Source organism: Schistocerca americana, chromosome 6, assembly GCF_021461395.2.
Source record: "Schistocerca americana isolate TAMUIC-IGC-003095 chromosome 6, iqSchAmer2.1, whole genome shotgun sequence".
Classification (NCBI taxonomy): domain Eukaryota; kingdom Metazoa; phylum Arthropoda; class Insecta; order Orthoptera; family Acrididae; genus Schistocerca; species Schistocerca americana.
The window spans coordinates 524,993,350-525,011,489 of record NC_060124.1 but is presented as its reverse complement, the minus strand read 5'-3'; positions in this window follow the sequence as shown (position 1 = coordinate 525,011,489).

Here is an 18,140-nt window from a genome sequence, read left to right as displayed (position 1 = left end):
TTTTCTTCAGTGTTTCTGTATGTTTTTAAAAGCATTCCTATCTGAACTGCCGGAGATGGTAGGGTAGTCTTGTGTGTGTGTGTGTGTGTGTGTGTGTGTGTGTGTGTGTGTGTGTGTGTGTGTGTGTGTGTTTTTGACGAAGGCTGTGGCTGAAAGCTAATGTGTAAGTGTCTTTTAGTTGTGCCTGTCTGCAATTTAATGTGTCATCTTTACAGTAAATACCAGCCTATCTTTTCCTTGCATTCTTGATATTCCAACCTGGAGTTTCCAGTGTCTAAAATGACTCATTATGTTATAACCTTAAATGAATTGTCATTGTGATGAATTCATAGTCAGAAATGAAAAAGAAATGTTTGTGAGACACATACATTCAGAAGCACCATGCTGAATGTAAGTGGCGATGTTACACATATCTGAAATCTAAATTTAATGCATTTCTAACAACGTTTCTCCCAAATCTTTGATAATTGTTTCCTCAGAAAATTGGATAATGCAGTTCCAATATGACATTGAGGAATAGATGGGTAATACGAATTAGAATAGAGTATGGTAAGAAATGAAATGATCGTATGGCATTGTTGGCCGGGAGGCCCCATTCGGGGGGGGAGTTTAGCTGCTGTATTGCAAGTCCTTTTTATTTGGCGCCACTTCGGTGACTTGCGAGTCAATGATGATGAAAATGATGATGGACACACAACACCCAGTCCCCTGCTGGGAATTGAACCCGGGCCCCTGCGTGGTAGGTAGTAATGCTACCGCTATGCTACAGAGGTGGACAGTATGGCAAGTAAAGAGGACAATACAGCATGGTTTACAGGGATCACACTGTTCAAAAATTCTTTGATGACTATAAAATGCAATTATAAAAATACAACAAAATAGGGACAATTGCAAACATAGGGGATGCTGATGTCCATTAATTCATCTATTCAAGATGTTCTGTAGATCCTATCAATAAGGATAACATTAAAAGATGTGGAATGGGTCAAGGTCTGCATTAACAAAAGACAACAAAATCATTTTCTTAATATGCGTACTTCTTATATGTGTACTCTATTAACAGTAAATTCACTATACTGCTTAAAGATGTTCATGCTTATGACGGCTATATTTAATAAGTTAAGTGAGAAAGAATTACTGCTCTCTCCTCAGTTATATTGGCTAGCTGTTATTGACAACTAAATATTTTCTTGATTATTACAATAGTATTTTTCAAAGGAAATACTTTTATAAATAGTCCTGTTTTTTGCAGTGGCCATAGGACTGTGGCTTTGGATCGTGTGTGCTTCTGTGTGTGAATGTGTGTAACTTTACTAGAAAAAGAATGCTCAACAGCTATTGTGCATGCTGTTTTCTTTTACATTTCTGTGCTCAATGCTTTGGTCTGCTATAGGTGTTGCCTTACCCTTATGTTATATATTTTGCCATCCAGAAATTTCCATTATTGTTGCACATTGCTTTTTGTCGTAAATCTTTGCAGCAAACAATGCTGCTTGCTGTGTACATCACATAACTTCTCAGTTCTTTCATCTAGATATTCTGATAATTAGTAGAAACAGTTGCTAACAGTGTTTTGATCTGGTTGGGATTCCTTGTGTCTGACTTTCTTAGATGGAGCTTGTTGGATATGTTGATGCCAGAATATGTAACTCCACTCTGAATCACAGACAAGGAGGCAAAGTCCACATCGAAATTAGTGTCTTATACTGTGACTGTGTTCGTCACTGAGTCGAGTGAAATGGTTATTATTGACAGCAACAAAAAGTATTATGTACTGAGAAGAATGGAATGATTATTAAAGAGGCTCTTAAAAAAAGTGTGGTTATGTGCTGTGCACTCTATTTTTACTTTTGGCTTCTGACAAATAAACATTTATTTGCATTTGTTGCACTGCCCCAGAAGGTAATTCCACATGACAGCAAGCAGTGAAGAGATTCAAAATAAGCCAACACACCTGTCTTTAGGCGACCTCAATGAGGAATGTCTCTAATGTCAAAACGCACATAACTGAGCTGCTTCATTAGTTTGATAGTTGCCTGCATTTTAACTTAACTGCCCCCCACCCCCCACCCAGGACTATTAAACAGAACCCTCCATGTAGTGTATGACCATTAACCCTGTAATGCTGGCTATGGCCACACAGTGTGGTTCCAAGTGGTAGGGTATCATCTGTATTCACAAGCTCAGCTGTACATGAATATAATGTGTTGGCAAATGGGTGTACAACATGAGACTGGATGCAACAAAATAATGTACATCCTTCTTACTGAGTGAGGTGGTGCAGTGATTAGCACACTGGACTCGCATTTGGGAGGATGACAGTTGAAACCTGTGTCCAACCATTCTGATTTAGGTTTTCTGTGATTTCCCTAAATCCTTCAGGCAAACCAGGATGATTAATTTGTAAGGGCACATCAAACTTCCTTCCCGATTCTTCCCTAATCCAATGGGACTGAAGACTTCGCTGTTTGGTCACATCCCCTGAAGTAACCAACCAACCAACACACAATCAATCTTTTGACTGCAGGCTTTGGACTTGCACATGGTATGTTAGATATGCATATTTCTGTTGATTGATATTTTTTGCATAATAAAACATGCATGCCCAACTACTACTGTCACACAAACTCCTGCATGGAGGACATAGAAATCGGCATCTCTGTTGTAGAGAGAACCATCTGAATGAGCTGAAAGAAAGTAAGTCACCAAGTCCAGATGGAATCCCAATTTGGTTTTTACATGGAGTACTGTGCAGCATTAACCTCTTACTTAGCTTGAATCTCTCACCCAGTGCAGAGTCCCAAGTGACTAGAGAATGGTGCAGGTGACTCCTGTACATAAAAAAGGTAAAAGAACGGAGCTACATAATTACAGACCAATGTCCTTGCAATGATATGTTGCAAAATATCCAATTGCATTCCACGTTCGAATGTAACAAACTTCCTTCAGGCTGAAAAGTTTGTCCATAAATAAACATGGATTGAGAGAGCATCAGTTGTGTGAACCTTGGCTTGTCCTTTTCTCGTATGTGTGAACCATGGATGAAGGGCAATAGGCATAGATTTCTCAAAAGCATTTGACACAGTACCCTGCCGCAGACTGTTGCTGAAGATCCAGACGTATACTTCCATGGATATGGTGTCTGTTCTGGTGATACCGACCATGACCTTATTCTGTGCGGATGCACACACATTCCCCGAACTCTTACGGAACTTGGAAGTCTGTCTTCCACGAGTAATGACTGTGTTGGGGTGGGACACTACGAATGTAGTGTGTGGACATACAAGGTGAGAATGTGTCTCTCACGGGAGGCGTGCGTGAGATAGTTCATGCAGTCGCACTATCATCTGTGTCCTTGGTGGCTCAGATGGATAGAGCATCTGCCATGTAAGCAGGAGATCCCGGGTTCGAGTCCCAGTCGGGGCACACATTTTCACCTATCCCCGTTGATCTATATCAATGCCCGTGTGCAGCTGACGGTATTAATATAATTCCAATTTTGATCCAGACGTATGGATGAGGTTCCCAGTTACCCAAGTGGCTCGAAGACTTCTTAAGCACCAGAACCCAGTATGTTGTACTCGACAGTGAGTGTTCATCAGAAATGAGGGTAATGTCAAGAGTGCCCCGGGAAGGGAGGGGGGGGGGGCAAGACCTCCATTTTTCTCTTTATACACAAACGATCTGATGGACAGGGTGAGCAGCAGTTTATGGCTGTTTGCTGGTTACGCTATAGGGTATGGGAAGATGTCATCATTGATCGACTGAAGGAGGGTACAAAAATACTCACAGAATTTCTAACTGGTGTTAGGAATAGCAGCTCGCTCTCAATGTAGAAAAATTAAAGTCACTTGGGATGAGTTGGAAAAGCAACCCAGTAATGTTTGAATATGGCATTAGTAATATGCTACTTGACAGTCACCAGTGATTAAATATTTAGGCTTAGCATTGCAAATTGATGTGAAATGGAACAAGCATGTCAGGTTGACTGTAGGTAGAATTTTGGGAAAGTGTACTTCTTCTATAAAGGAGACGATGTATATAATGCTAATGCAACCCATTCTTGAGCACTCCTAGAGTATTTGGATTCCTCACTAGGTCAGATTAAAGGAAGACATTGAAGCATTTCAGAGTTGAGCTGCTAGATTTGTTACTAGTAGGTTCAGTCAGCACAAAAGTATTATGGAGGTGCTTTGTAAACTCAGATGAGAATCCGTGGAGGTAAGACATTACTTTTGTGAGCCACAGTTGAGGAAATTCAGAGAATCAGCATCTGGGACTGACAGCAGAACAATTCGCTGCCAATTTACATTTCATATAAAGATCATGGAAATAATGAGAGAAATTAGGGCTCGCATGAATGCAGTTGCTTTTCCTTTGCACTCTTTGCGAGCGGAATGGAAAACTACCTCTGCCATGCACTGTATGATGGCTTGGCTTGAGGAATATGTACATAGATGTAGACACTTAACAATAAAATATGCCTTTTCAAATAATGGAAAATGAGCTGGAATAACAATGATATGAATTAGAATTGATTGCTACTTACAATGTATAGGCGGCATTGAGCAACAGATAAAAACATTTAAAAGCAGACTAAGTTGTCACATAAAGTCCTTCATCACTTTTAGGGAAAACACTCTCTCTCTCTCTCTCTCTCTCTCTCTCTCTCTCTCTCTCTCTCTCTCTCTCTCTCTCTCTCTCTGCCAATGTTGCCTCTGCGTACTGTCTCAGTATCAAGAGATGGCTGTGGCCATATGTATGCATTTTTAAATTTGGTGGACTTTGTCTGATAGTTGAGTCTACTTCTAAATGTGCCTGGATGCCACACTATGTCCAGAAACACAAGAAAAATTAGTACAAATATGATCTGAATTCATCATTCCAATAAAGTTATGTATATATTAATAAAAAAGAAATGAAATGAGACGGGAATGGTAACTTTGATTAGATGGACTACATTTTATATGTCTACTTTGGTAATACTGAATAGCTTAAAAATTTTATTTCCTTTTGCAGTGATTGCACACTTTCATTGGTGGGTCTGAAATTAAACTGACCTGTATAAATTAATTTGCAGTCTTTTCACTTTTATTGATACAAGTAAAACTGCAATGTTCAACTTCTATTCATGAATTTAGACTGTTAATACAGTATATCATGGATCAGCACTTCACTTACAATTGTTTTGACAGATCTACACCTTTACCCTGGAATTCTCACTGACAAAGTGAGGTTTGAGCTCATTGTACAGTAACTGCACTCTACCTCTATTCAGCCTTGACTTCTACAGATATAGTTACTGTACTGAGCCTTACTGATAGGTGGAGTCTGATAACTTGGCACGGACTGAATGACTTATACAATGTAAAGGATGTACTGTCGTGTTCTTGTGAAAAACCAATTTATTTACATTAAAACATAATTCTTGTTATGAGGAGAAAGAAAACTGGTGTCCTCTGGATTGGAGCGTGGAATGCCCAATTCCTTAATCGGGTAGGTAGGTCGCAAAATTTAAAAAGGGAAATGCACAGCCTAAAGCTAGATATAGTGGGAATTAGTGAAGTTTGGTAGCAGGAGGAACCTGACTTCTGGTCAGATGAATACAAGGTTATAAATACCAAATCAAATAGGGGTAATGCAGGAGTAAGTTTACTAAAGAATAAAAAAATAGGAGCGTGGGTAAGCTACTGTGGACAGCATAGTGAATGCATTATTGTAGCAAAGCTAGACACGAAGCCCACACCTACCACAGTAGTAAAAGTTTATCTGCCAACTAGCTCCGCAGATGACAAAGAGATTGAAGAAATGTACGATGAGGATAAGAGAAATTATTCAGATAGTGAAGGGAAATGAAAATTTAATAGTCATGGGGGACTGCAATTAGATAGTAGGAAAAGGAAGAGAAGGAATAGTAGTAGGTGAATATAGAATGGGGGTAAGGAATGAAAGAGGAAGCCACCTAGTAGAATTTTGCACAGAGCTTAACTTAATCACAGCTAATACTTAGTTTAAGAATCATGAAAGAAAGTCGTATATGTGAAGAGGCCTGGAGACACTGGAAGGATTCAGATCGATTATATAATGGTAAGATACAGATTTAGGAACCACGTTTTAAGTTGTAAGACATTTTCAGGGGGCAGATGTGGACTGTGGCCACAATCTGTTGGTTATGAACTGTAGATTAAAACTGCAAAAAGGTGGGAATTTAAGGAGATTGGGACCTGGATAAACTGGAAGAACCAGAGCTTATAGAGTGTTGTAGAGAGAGTATTAGGGAATGATTGACAAGAACGGGGGAAAGAAATACAGTAGTAGAAGAAGAATGGGTATCTTTGAGAGCTGAAATTGTGAAGACAGCAGAGGATAAAGTAGTTAGAAAGAGAGGTCTGGTAGAAATACTTGGGTAACAGTAGAAAGATTGAATTTAATTCATGAAAGGACAAAATATAAAAATGCAGTAGATGAAGCAAGGACAAATGTGAGATGTAGAGGCATATATCAGTAGGGGTAAGATAGATACTGCCTACAAGAAAATTAGAGAGACCTTTGGAGAAAAGAGAACCACTTGTATGAATATCAAGAGCTCAGATGAAAAACCAGTTCTAAGCAAAAAAGGGAAGGCAGAAAGGTGGAAGTAGTATATAGAGGGTCCATACAAGGGTGATGTACTTGAGGGCAATATTATGGAAATGGAAGAGGACATAGGTGAAGATGAAATGGGAGATGTGATACTGCGTGAAGAGTTTGACAGAGCACTGAAAGACCTATGATGAAACAAGGTCCCGGGACTACTGATAGCCTTGGGAGAGCCAGTCCTGACAAAACTCTATCTGGTGAGCAAGATGTATGAGACAGGTGAAATACCCTCAGACTTCAAGAAGAATATAATTATTCCAATCCCAAAGAAAGCAAGTGTTGACAGTTGTGAAAATTACTGTAATAAGTCATGGCTGCAAAATAATAACACGAATTCCTTACAGACAAATGGAAAAACTAGCAGAAGCCGATCTTTGGGAAGATCATTTTGGATTTCGTAGAAATGTTGCACCGTGTGAGGCAATACTGACCCTATGACTTGCCTTAGAAGGTAGATTAAGGAAAGGCAACCCTACATTTCTAGCATTTGTAGACTTGGAGAAAGCTTTTGACAATGTTGAATGGAATACTCTCTTTCAAATCCTGAAGGTGGCAGGGGTAAAATACAGGGAGCAAAAGGCTATTTACAATTTGTACAGAAACCAGATGGCAGTTATAAGAATCAAGGGGTATGAAAGGGAAGCAGTGATTGAGAAGGGAGTGAGACAGGGTTGTAGCCTATCCCCAATGTTATTCAATCTCTATATTTAGCAAGCAGTAAAGGAAATGGAAGAAAAATTTGGAGTAGGAATTAAAATTCATGGAGAAGAAATAAAAACTATGAGGTTTGCTGATGACATTGTAATTATGTCAGACAGCAAAGGACATGGAGGAGCAGTTAAATGGAATGGACAGTGTCTTGAAAGGAGGCTATAAGATGATCATCAACGAAAGCAAAACGAGGATAATGGATTGTAGTCGAAGTAAGTCAGGTGATGCTGAGGGAATTACATTAGGAAATGAGACAAAGTAATAGATGAGTTTTGCTATTTGGACAGCAAAATAACTGATGATAGTCGAAGTAGAAAAAATATAAAATGCAGACTGGCAATGGCAAGGAAAGTGTCTGAAGAAGAGAAATTTTTTAACATCGAATATAGATTTAAGTCTCAGGAAGCCTTTTCCACAAGTATTTGCATGGAGTGTAGCCATGTACAGGAGTGAAACATGGATGATAAATAGTTTAGACAACAAGAGAATAGAAGCTCTAGAAATGTGTTGATACAGGAGAATGCTGAAGATTAGATGGGTAGATCATGTAACTAATGAGGTGGTACTGAATAGAATTGGGGAGAAGAGGAATTTGAGGCATAACTTGACTAGAAGAAGGGATCGATTGGTAGGACACATTGAGACATCAAGGGATTATCAATTTAGTATCTGAGGTAAGTGCAGAGGGTAAAAATCATAAAGGGAGACCAAGGCATGAATACACTAGACAGATTCAGGATGTAGGTTGTAGTAGTTAATCGGAGATCAAACAGCTTGCACAGGATAGAGTGGCATGGAGAGCTGGATCAAACCAGTCTCTGGACTGAAAACAACAACAATAACACAGAAATTAGATTCCTAGTTTCAGCAATAAATATTGCACTTTCAAATCTATAAAAAGAAAATATGCCAAGGTTACAGGCTTGCAGTCATAAAAATAAAGTGGGCATACACAACAGCTTAACGACAAACATTGCATACCCGTTGAACTGGACAGTGATAGTTACATCGAACAATGTAGGACTATACAGTATGCTGTAATATAACAACTCTAATAAAATTATGCTTATATGGATACAATCCAAAGTCAAAATTTGATGATGAATACCTCGAATAAGTAAAATTTAAATAAGAACATACCATAAGAACATTGAGGTATTACAATGACATGCCAGGCGTGCTATCGTAATGCATGCACAGCTTGGAGTATGAGTAGCATGAACCAGACAGATATGGACCACATCTTGTCTCTTTGTGGTATAATGCCATATTGACTGAGACAGTAATTGTGAACTGGATTTGGAGTTCAGTGGAAGTGATTACTGAGAGGGACCACTAGATGGTGGTCTGCACTGCTTCACATCAACTAATTTAACAGGGTCGGACTTGTTAACATAGGAATTAACAGAAGGAATGTAACATCAAAGTAGTATATGCCAAGCAATCATAACAGAAAAATTTACTCAAATTGTATACAAAGGAGAAGCAGTGTGCTGTGAAGTGTCATGGAACTCTGTCAGATAAAAATAGGAAACATTCTGTTATGTAATAATGACAAATAAATTACAGAGTTATACCACACAATATATGTAATAGAAGCTGTAGGGGAAAGGTACACTGTCAACATTTACAGAATTATGAAATGGGATTTGACATATTGATTCGTTTCACCACATGCAAAGGATGACAATGAACAATTTTGTGGTAGGAAAGTGTGAAACAAGCCCCTACACAATGAAGGCTAGCAATATAATATGAAATTCTTTTATAAAACAGTTTGTAGTAAAAACATATACTAATATTAAATTAAAGATAAAATTTATCTTCTATTTTTTTTATTTTTATCTTTCCATCAATGTATCATCACTGTATGAGTAAAATTGTAGTTGGTTTATTACCATTAGACATCATTTCCGAGAATGCAAATGTATTTACAAGTTATATTAGTTGCATTATCTATATAACTGCAGTGATACCCTGTTTGCACATCCTGAATCAGTTGGCATGAACAGCAAAAAACTTTCCCCCCCTGCGGGTCTGGGGGTTAGAATAGGCCCGAGGTATTCCTGCCTGTCGTAAGAGGCGACTAAAACGAGTCCCTCACCCTCAAGGGGATAGTTAGCGCCTGCGTCCGGAGACGGACGGTTCCACGACCTCTATTTGCGGTCATTTTGCTTTTTCACTTCTCGTTTCTTCCTTCCTTTGGTTGGTTCCTTTCTTTGCTCTTCTCCACCTCACTGTCTTCCTTACTCTTTCCCTTGTCTTCTTCTCCTTGCCTTCTCATTGCCTTCTTCTCCTTGCCTTCTCTGGTCTCCGCCTCGGCGTTTGAGACAGTCTGTCCTCTCTCTCCCTCCCTCTCTCTCTCTCCTTTTTCCTCTTCTTCCTTCCTCCCTGTGCGCACCTGAAGGCCGACCCACGCGTTCGCACACGTAGCCGGTGACGGGGTAACGCGTAATTCCCCGCCCTGGGTAGACATGTAAGGCACGCACGTACCCCCTGGTAAAGGCCAGGCCCAGGGAGGGGTGATTGCCTGAGCTGATACCTTCTGACCATGCCGATTGGTCCCTCCGTCTGTTTCTCGGGAGGTGTGACCTGAGGTGTAAACATTCACCTAAGGCGGGAGTGCCCTCTGAGAGGGTCCCCACAAGGAAGGAGCGCGCCATCGGAGACGCTGGCAATCATGGGGGATTCCTCTGCAATGGATTTCACTCCATCTCTCTCGACTTCTGCCCAAAAACGGAAACTTGACCAGCCACCAGTGACAAAAGTACTACCGCCTGCCCCACAGCTCCTCGTCTTTTCTCGATCTGAGGACGGAAAGGATTTTTCCTCTGTCAACCCTTTCGTTATCCAGAAGGGCGTAGATGCCATAGCCGGATCTGTCAAATCTTGTACCAGGTTGCGTAACAGTACCTTATTACTAGAAACTGAGAGCGCCTTTCAGGCACAAAAACTGCTTCGGGCCACACTCCTGTACACGTTCCATGTCCGGGTGGAGGCTCACCGAACTTTGAATTCGTCTCGTGGTGTGGTCTATACTAGATCCCTCGACGGATTGACTGACGAGGAGATTCAATCTTTCCTCGCTGAGCAGGGCATGACGGCTGTCCATAGGGTCATGAAAAAGGTCAACAATGACCTTGTACCGACCCGGACACTTTTCTTGACCTTTGATAGTGTTAAACTGCCATCGCGCATCAAGGCGGGCTACGAGGTTATTTCTGTTCGCCCCTTTGTCCCGACACCTACGCGCTGCTACCAGTGTCAGCGTTTCAATCACACTCGACAGTCTTGTTCCAATGCGGCTAAATGTGTCACTTGTGGCAGGGATGCCCATGAGGGTGACTGTCCACCTCCGTCTCCTCATTGTGTGAACTGTCAGGGTGACCATGCCGCATCCTCCCGCGACTGTCCTGTCTATAAGGAAGAACGCTGTATCCAAGAAATTCGGGTCAAAGAGAAAGTGTCCACCTCGGCTGCTTGCAAGCTATTGGCTAGTAGGAAGCCCACGCTGCTCCCAGCGGGGAAATACAGTACTGTCCTCGCCTCTCCTCGGACTACCAGGGAGGTGGCAACCCAGACATGCGATCTGACCTTCAGCACCACGGTCGTCCGTTCAGCCAGTGCTAAGATCGCGCGGTCGACGTCTCCTCTTCCTCCCATCACCCCACAGACACCAGCCCCTTCATCAGCTTCTGCTAAGACGAAGACCCAGAAGTCAGATGCATGGGCCTTCAAGAAGGAACCGTCCCGTGCAGACTTCCTACCGTCCGCTCGTCGTAGCCCTCCAGGAAACGAAACTACGCCCATGCGATCAAATTGCCTTGGCACACTACACCTCTGTGCGTTTTGACCTACCCCCTATGGTAGGTATTCCGGCTCATGGAGGGGTTATGTTGCTGGTCCGGGATGATATTTACTACGATCCCATCACATTGCACACCGGCCTGCAGGCAGTTGCCATCCACATTACTCTCCCCACTTTTACATTTTCCATTTGTACCGTCTACACTCCATCGTCATCTGCCGTTACCAGGGCAGACATGATGCAGCTTATTGCTCAGCTACCTGCCCCATTTTTGTTAACTGGAGACTTCAATGCCCACCATCCCCTTTGGGGCTCTCCGGCATCCTGCCCGAGGGGCTCCCTGTTAGCAGACCTTTTCAACCAGCTCAATCTTGTCTGCCTCAATACTGGCGCCCCTACTTTTCTTTCGGACACATCTCACACCTATTCCCATTTAGACCACTCTATATGTACTACCCAACTTGCACGCCGGTTTGAGTGGTATGCACTTTCTGATACATATTCGAGCGACCACTTCCCGTGTGTTATCCATCTCCTGCAGCATACCCCCTCCCCGTGCTCATCTAGTTGGAACATCTCCAAAGCAGGCTGGGGGCTCTTCTCTTCCAGGGCGACCTTTCAGGATCAAACCTTCACAAGCTGCGATCGTCAGATCGCACACCTCACGGAAGTCATTCTCACTGCTGCTGAATATTCCATCCCTCACACTACTTCTTCTCCACGTCGCGTACCGGTCCCCTGATGGACCGCAGCATGTAGAGACGCTTTACGTGCTCGTCGACGTGCTTTACGCACCTTTAAACGCCACCCTACAGTGGCGAATTGTATCACTTATAAACGATTACGTGCACAGTGTCGTCGTATTATTAAAGAAAGCAAGAAAGCCAGCTGGGCTGCTTTCACAAGCACCTTCAACAGTTTTACTCCTTCTTCTGTTGTCTGGGGTAGCCCGCGCCGGCTATCTGACACTAAGGTCCACTCACCAGTTTCTGGCTTGATGGTCGTGAATGACGTCCTTGTGGCCCCGGAGGATGTCTCCAATGCCTTCGGCCGCTTTTTCGCAGAGGTTTCGAGCTCCGCTCATTACCACCCTGCCTTCCTCCCCCGCAAACAGGCAGAGGGGGCTAGGCCACCTAACTTCCGCTCCTCGAATCGTGAAAGTTATAATGCCCCATTCACCATGCGGGAACTCGAAAACGCACTTGCCCGGTCATGGTCCTCCGCTCCAGGGCCTGATTCTATTCATATTCAGATGCTGAAGAACCTTTCTCCTGCGGGTAAAGGTTTTCTTCTTCATACTTACAATCGCATCTGGACTGAGGGACATGTTCCCGCATGCTGGCGCGAGTCTATTGTTGTCCTGATTCCTAAACCGGGGAAGGACAAGCACTTGCCTTCCAGTTATCGACCCATCTCGCTTACCAGCTGTGTCTGTAAAGTGATGGAGTGAATGGTTAACTCTCGTTTGGTTTGGCTGCTCGAGTCTCGACGCCTACTTACCAATGTACAATGTGGAATTCATAGGCGCCGCTCTGCTGTTGACCATCTGGTTACCCTGTCGACCTTCATTATGAATAACTTCTTGCGGAAGCACCCGACCTCGGCTGTGTTCTTTGATTTGGAGAAGGCTTACGACACCTGTTGGAGGGCGGGCATTCTCTGCACCATGCATACATGGGGTCTTCGTGGTCGCCTCCCTCTTTTTATTCGTTCCTTTTTAATGGATTGACAGTTCAGGGTACGTGTGGGTTCTGTCCTGTCAGACACCTTTCACCAGGAGAATGGGGTGCCACAGGGCTCAGTTTTGAGCGTCGCTCTCTTTGCCATAGCGATCAATCCAATAATGGATTGCCTCCCAGCTGATGTATCAGGCTCCCTTTTCGTGGACGATTTTACCATCTATTGCAGCGCGCAGCGTACACGTGTCCTGGAGCGCTGTCTTCAGCGTTCTCTTGACCGTCTTTACTCCTGGAGTGTCGCCAATGGCTTCCGTTTTTCTGCTGAGAAGACGGTCTGTATTAACTTCTGGCGCTACAAAGAGTTTCTCCCTCCGTCCTTACGACTCGGTCCCGTTGCTCTCCCATTCGTGGAGACAACAAAATTTTTAGGTCTTACATTTGACAGGAAACTTAGCTGGTCTCCACATGTGTCATATTTGGCTGCCCGTTGTACCCGTTCTGTAAATGTCCTCCGTGTTCTCAGTGGTATGTCGTGGGGAGCGATTCGAACTGTCCTACTTCGTCTATATCGGTCGATCATCCGCTCCAAGCTGGATTATGGGAGCTTCGTATACTCCTCTGCACGGCCATCCATCTTACGCCGCCTCAACTCCATACAACATCGGGGTTTACGACTTGCGATCGGAGCGTTTTATACTAATCCCGAAGAGAGTCTTCATGCTGACGCTGGCGAATTGCCACTCGCCTACCGGCGCGATATACTGCTTTGTCGGTATGCCTGTCGGCTACTGTCAATGCCCGACCACCCATCTTATCGTTCCTTTTTTGATGACTCTCTCGACCGTCAATACGGGTTGTATGTCTCTGCCCTGCTACCCCCTGGAGTTCGCTTTCGTCGCCTCCTTCAACACCTTAATTTTTCACTCCCTGCAACCTATTGAGTGGGTGAGAGCCACACGCCACCTTGGCTCCAGGCTCAGGTTCGCGTTCACCTTGACCTCAGCTCGCTCCCAAAAGAGGTTACCCCCGGTACGGTCTACCACTCCCGTTTTGTTAAACTTCGTTCGAAGTTCATTAATATGACCTTCATTTATACAGATGGCTCAAAGACCAATGACGTGGTCGGGTGTTCCTTTATTGTCGGGGCACAAAGTTTCAAATACCGGCTCCATGGCCATTGTTCGGCCTTCACAGCTGAGCTCTTTGCCCTCTACCAGGCTGTTCTTTACATCTGCCGCCACCGACATTCTGCTTATGTCATCTGCACCGATTCCCTCAGCGCCATCCAGAGCCTCAGTGATCCGTATCCGGTTCACCCTTTCGTGCACCGGATCCAACGCTCTCTTCAGCAGCTGGTGGACGTCGGTTCTCCGGTTAGCTTTATGTGGGTTCCTGGCCATGTTGGTATCCCTGGGAACGAAGCTGCAGATGCCGCGGCCAAGGCTGCGGTCCTCCAGCCTTGGACAGCTTCTTGTTGTGTACCTTCGTCAGATTGTAGCAGGGTAATTTGTCAGCGCATTTTATCGCTGTGGCATGCCGATTGGGCTGCACTTACGGACAACAAGCTTCGGGCCTTGAAACCTCTTCCCGCGGCTTGGACGTCCTCCTCCCACCCTTCTCGGCGGGAGGAGGTCGTTTTGGCCCGGTTACGCATTGGACACTGCCGGTTCAGCCATCGCCATCTGCTGACGGCTGCGCCGGTGCCGTTCTACCCATGTGGGCAATTGCTGACGGTCCGCCACATTTTAACGTCCTGTCCAGATTTTAACACACTGCGTCTTGATCTTGGCCTGCCATGTACTCTAGATGCCATTTTAGTGGATGACCCATGAGCAGCTGCTCGCGTTCTACGTTTTATCAATTTGACAAACCTCTCTAAGGACATTTGATTATGCTGTTTTTTTAATCCTATGCCTGTCAGTCTGTCTTTTATCGTGTTTTCCCTTTTAGTAGTTGTTTTAAACTTGTGCCTTGCGGTGCATTCTTAACGTAGTCTGGGCGCTAATGACCATTGAAGTTGTGCGCCACCAAAAAAAGAAAAAAAAAAAAAAAAAACTTTATTTAATATTCGTATTGTATCTGTGATGTACTCTTGGGTTTATGAATTACATTTATATCAGAATCCTGCATTATAAATATTACACTATTCTTATTGTCATAATACAAGAATCTTTTATTAAATATTTAGGCCTAACACACACCATGAGATTACCTTCCTGTAGCATTCTGACAATTTTGCCAAAATCATAGCGACACTCTTTAGCTTGAAGCCTATGTCCTACATTAAATTTTGAGAGGGTACTACAGTGGAACCCCTATTTTACTTTTTTGTGTGGTCCAAACTTAAAAAAATGCAAAATTGAGAAAAAATGCTGAAGTAAAGGAAATATAAAACTCCCCAAAAATATGAGTGAAAACAAACCTAATTGGCATATGATTAAAAATTGCAATCCTCTCCAATACTTTGTATAAAATCTGTGTAAATGAAGGGAATTTTAATGTACAGTACTACATTTATACAATAATTTGTGGTAATGAATTTCATCAGTTATTAAAAAATCAGAAATGTGTAACAGCAAATAAACACTCACCAAAAAATGGAGATTGATATGTGGGTACAAGGTAATCGAGCTGTTTTCTGACATGTTATGACTACAGATTATATATTCAAAACATGCATTTTTGAGAGATCATCCTTTGTACTCATCCAGAAAAAAGCAAAAATTGATGAACATATTGAACTAAACCAAAAATATAACAGTAGCTAAATGGTTAAACCAGAAGCATAAATGCAGACATATGCTTAGTGACATACTTTGTAACCATTGCTGTAATTGTTTAATGCTTTTATTATGAGCTCCACTACATATGCTAACCACTGTTAAAGTGTTATTTTAGGCTTGATGAGAGAAACATGTGAAAAATGAGTTTACTTCCCCAAGTGACATTACAAGCTCATTAGAAGTTGACTCAGTGAATTTCTGTTCACTGTGTAAAATCTAAATTTGAAAGAAAGCTCAGGTGCTACGGTTTCGCTTGCCTTCTATCACTGCTGGCAATCTTTACAATCTACAGTGTGTGTTGTAAAGTATATACATGAATAGTGTACTATGTCAGATTGGAACACAAAAGTCTTTAAAATGTGCTATCACAAAATCCTTGCTCAATTTCCATGTGACATCTGTCATAGTACATCATCTGCATGAACAGTATATTTTCAGCACTCCACAAAATGCTTTCACACCTATCTGCACTCCTGTCACTGAAGGGCCACTCCCCCTCTCAGTAGGTGAGCTCATTTCACATGTTAATGTGATGTGGTGGCTGCGCTGACTATTGGATGACTTTAACAAATTGGTGGCCAATATGAGTTCACTAGGTGGAAATGGGCAATGTTTCCTCAATTATGACTGAACATATTCTTAGAGACTCAATTTTTGAATTTGAAAGGTTGACAACTGATATTGTAGCTGAATACAGTACATCAGAAATACATACAAAAAGATGAGACTGAGTTGTAAGTGCCACAAGAAAAAGTCGTGTCTGGGCCCCTTCATCACATATTGGCTCCATCTGGAACACTTCGTTTTGACTGTCTTACTGCTGCAACCTAGCAGTAGTTGTATCATAACTGTGTGGAGAATCTAAATGTTGCAATTTGGGGTTGGCAACACTTATCTTGGATTACGTCAGCATTTCCTTTCACATCTCCCTCTTCACAATGGTTTAAAATACTTCCTTAACTCTGCCACCACTCCTGGTGTGAACTATTTATTTTGAGTCACTTACAACTTTTCCAGTCACATCAGATGTCAGTAGGAAGAGAACAGGATGAACTCAAGTGAGACACTGAGTAAGAACTTAGAATTCAGGTAAACCTTACTAGGAATAAATGAAAAGTCGGTGAATTTTTAGCATTTATCTTATGGGTTTGTCATAGGGGCTACAGATTTATGATGTAGAATTGCTAAACACATAAAATTGGAGAATGTAAAATTGAGGTTCCACTATAATGGTGAGGCTGGTTTCATATTTGAAGCAATCATATGTCACTATGATCTGTAAAATAATGTAGACTTTTGCAGTAACTAAGAAATAAATACTATAGTGTACAAAACTGTATGTGCAGCTTATGGTTGCCTTAAGTCTGCTGCTAATCTTCAGTACTCTGACCTAGACCTTGAGCTACATTGTAAGTGTCCTAGGCCAAGGATCCTTATAATCATAGTACCAGCACCAAGCTTATTACAATAAATATGACTGATTGTCAGTAACCAAAGATTAGTAGCCGAATTAAGGTAACAATAAGCTGCACATACAACTGTGTATATTTTAGTATTCATTTCCTCATTACTTAGAAAATGTAAATTATTTTACCAATTACATACTTATGACACAATTGCTAGAAATTTAACTAAATGTGCACAAAAACTAGGGGACACAGAGACACAATCATCATTTTAACAATGAGCTGGACAGTTAGCAAATGAAAGAAATTGTAGGTAGTATGTTATAAATGTGATTTCTACATATGTAGGGATTCCCAAAGCATGCCAGAAAGTTTTGAAGGTGAAATTTTCTGAATTGAATAATAGCAAAATATCAAGGTCTTTTATGAAAGTAGGTATTTTTGTAACCAGTTGTGGTGTCACAAGGCTTAGGCCTGTCCTGCCCCTCATTAAATTGACCAAGACTTATACGAATAATTGTAAGAACAGTTATTATTATGTTCTTTAAGTTTGTTTTGGGGTTTTCAGAAATACTGTGGGAAGAAAGTTTATTTATGTTGCAGATAATGTGGAAGACATTGCCTAACGATCACCACAAAAGTTTGACATAGCGGCAAGTGGGCAAGGAATAAAATAAATGCTGCAAACTACCGCGAGCATGTAAGAGCCTGGGCCACGAGGGCGTTGAGCTTCCTAGGTCGTTGTTGGACAACGTCAAAGGAAGAGATATTCTGCTTTCTCTTTGTAAACAGATCGATCGAGTCTTGAAAGGTTCATGTAAAATGTATAGGCGGGTGTCACATTAGGTGGGATCCGATGCCTGTAATACTTCCACAGTTATTAAAAAGTTGTTAAACGGCAATACCAATAGTTCATTATTTATATAGATAAAAAGTAGTAAAGAGATAGGAAAGGAAGAGTTGCGGCTTCAGAACGAAAGGTGATACATCGCTCAGCAACGAAGAAGGATGTAAACAGCAGGCATTATGTGGTGAAAACAAATCAACTGATAAAATAGTAAGTCTGTAATGAAGCATAAAGCCACATAACACTGCACAGTAAATAAAAGCTACA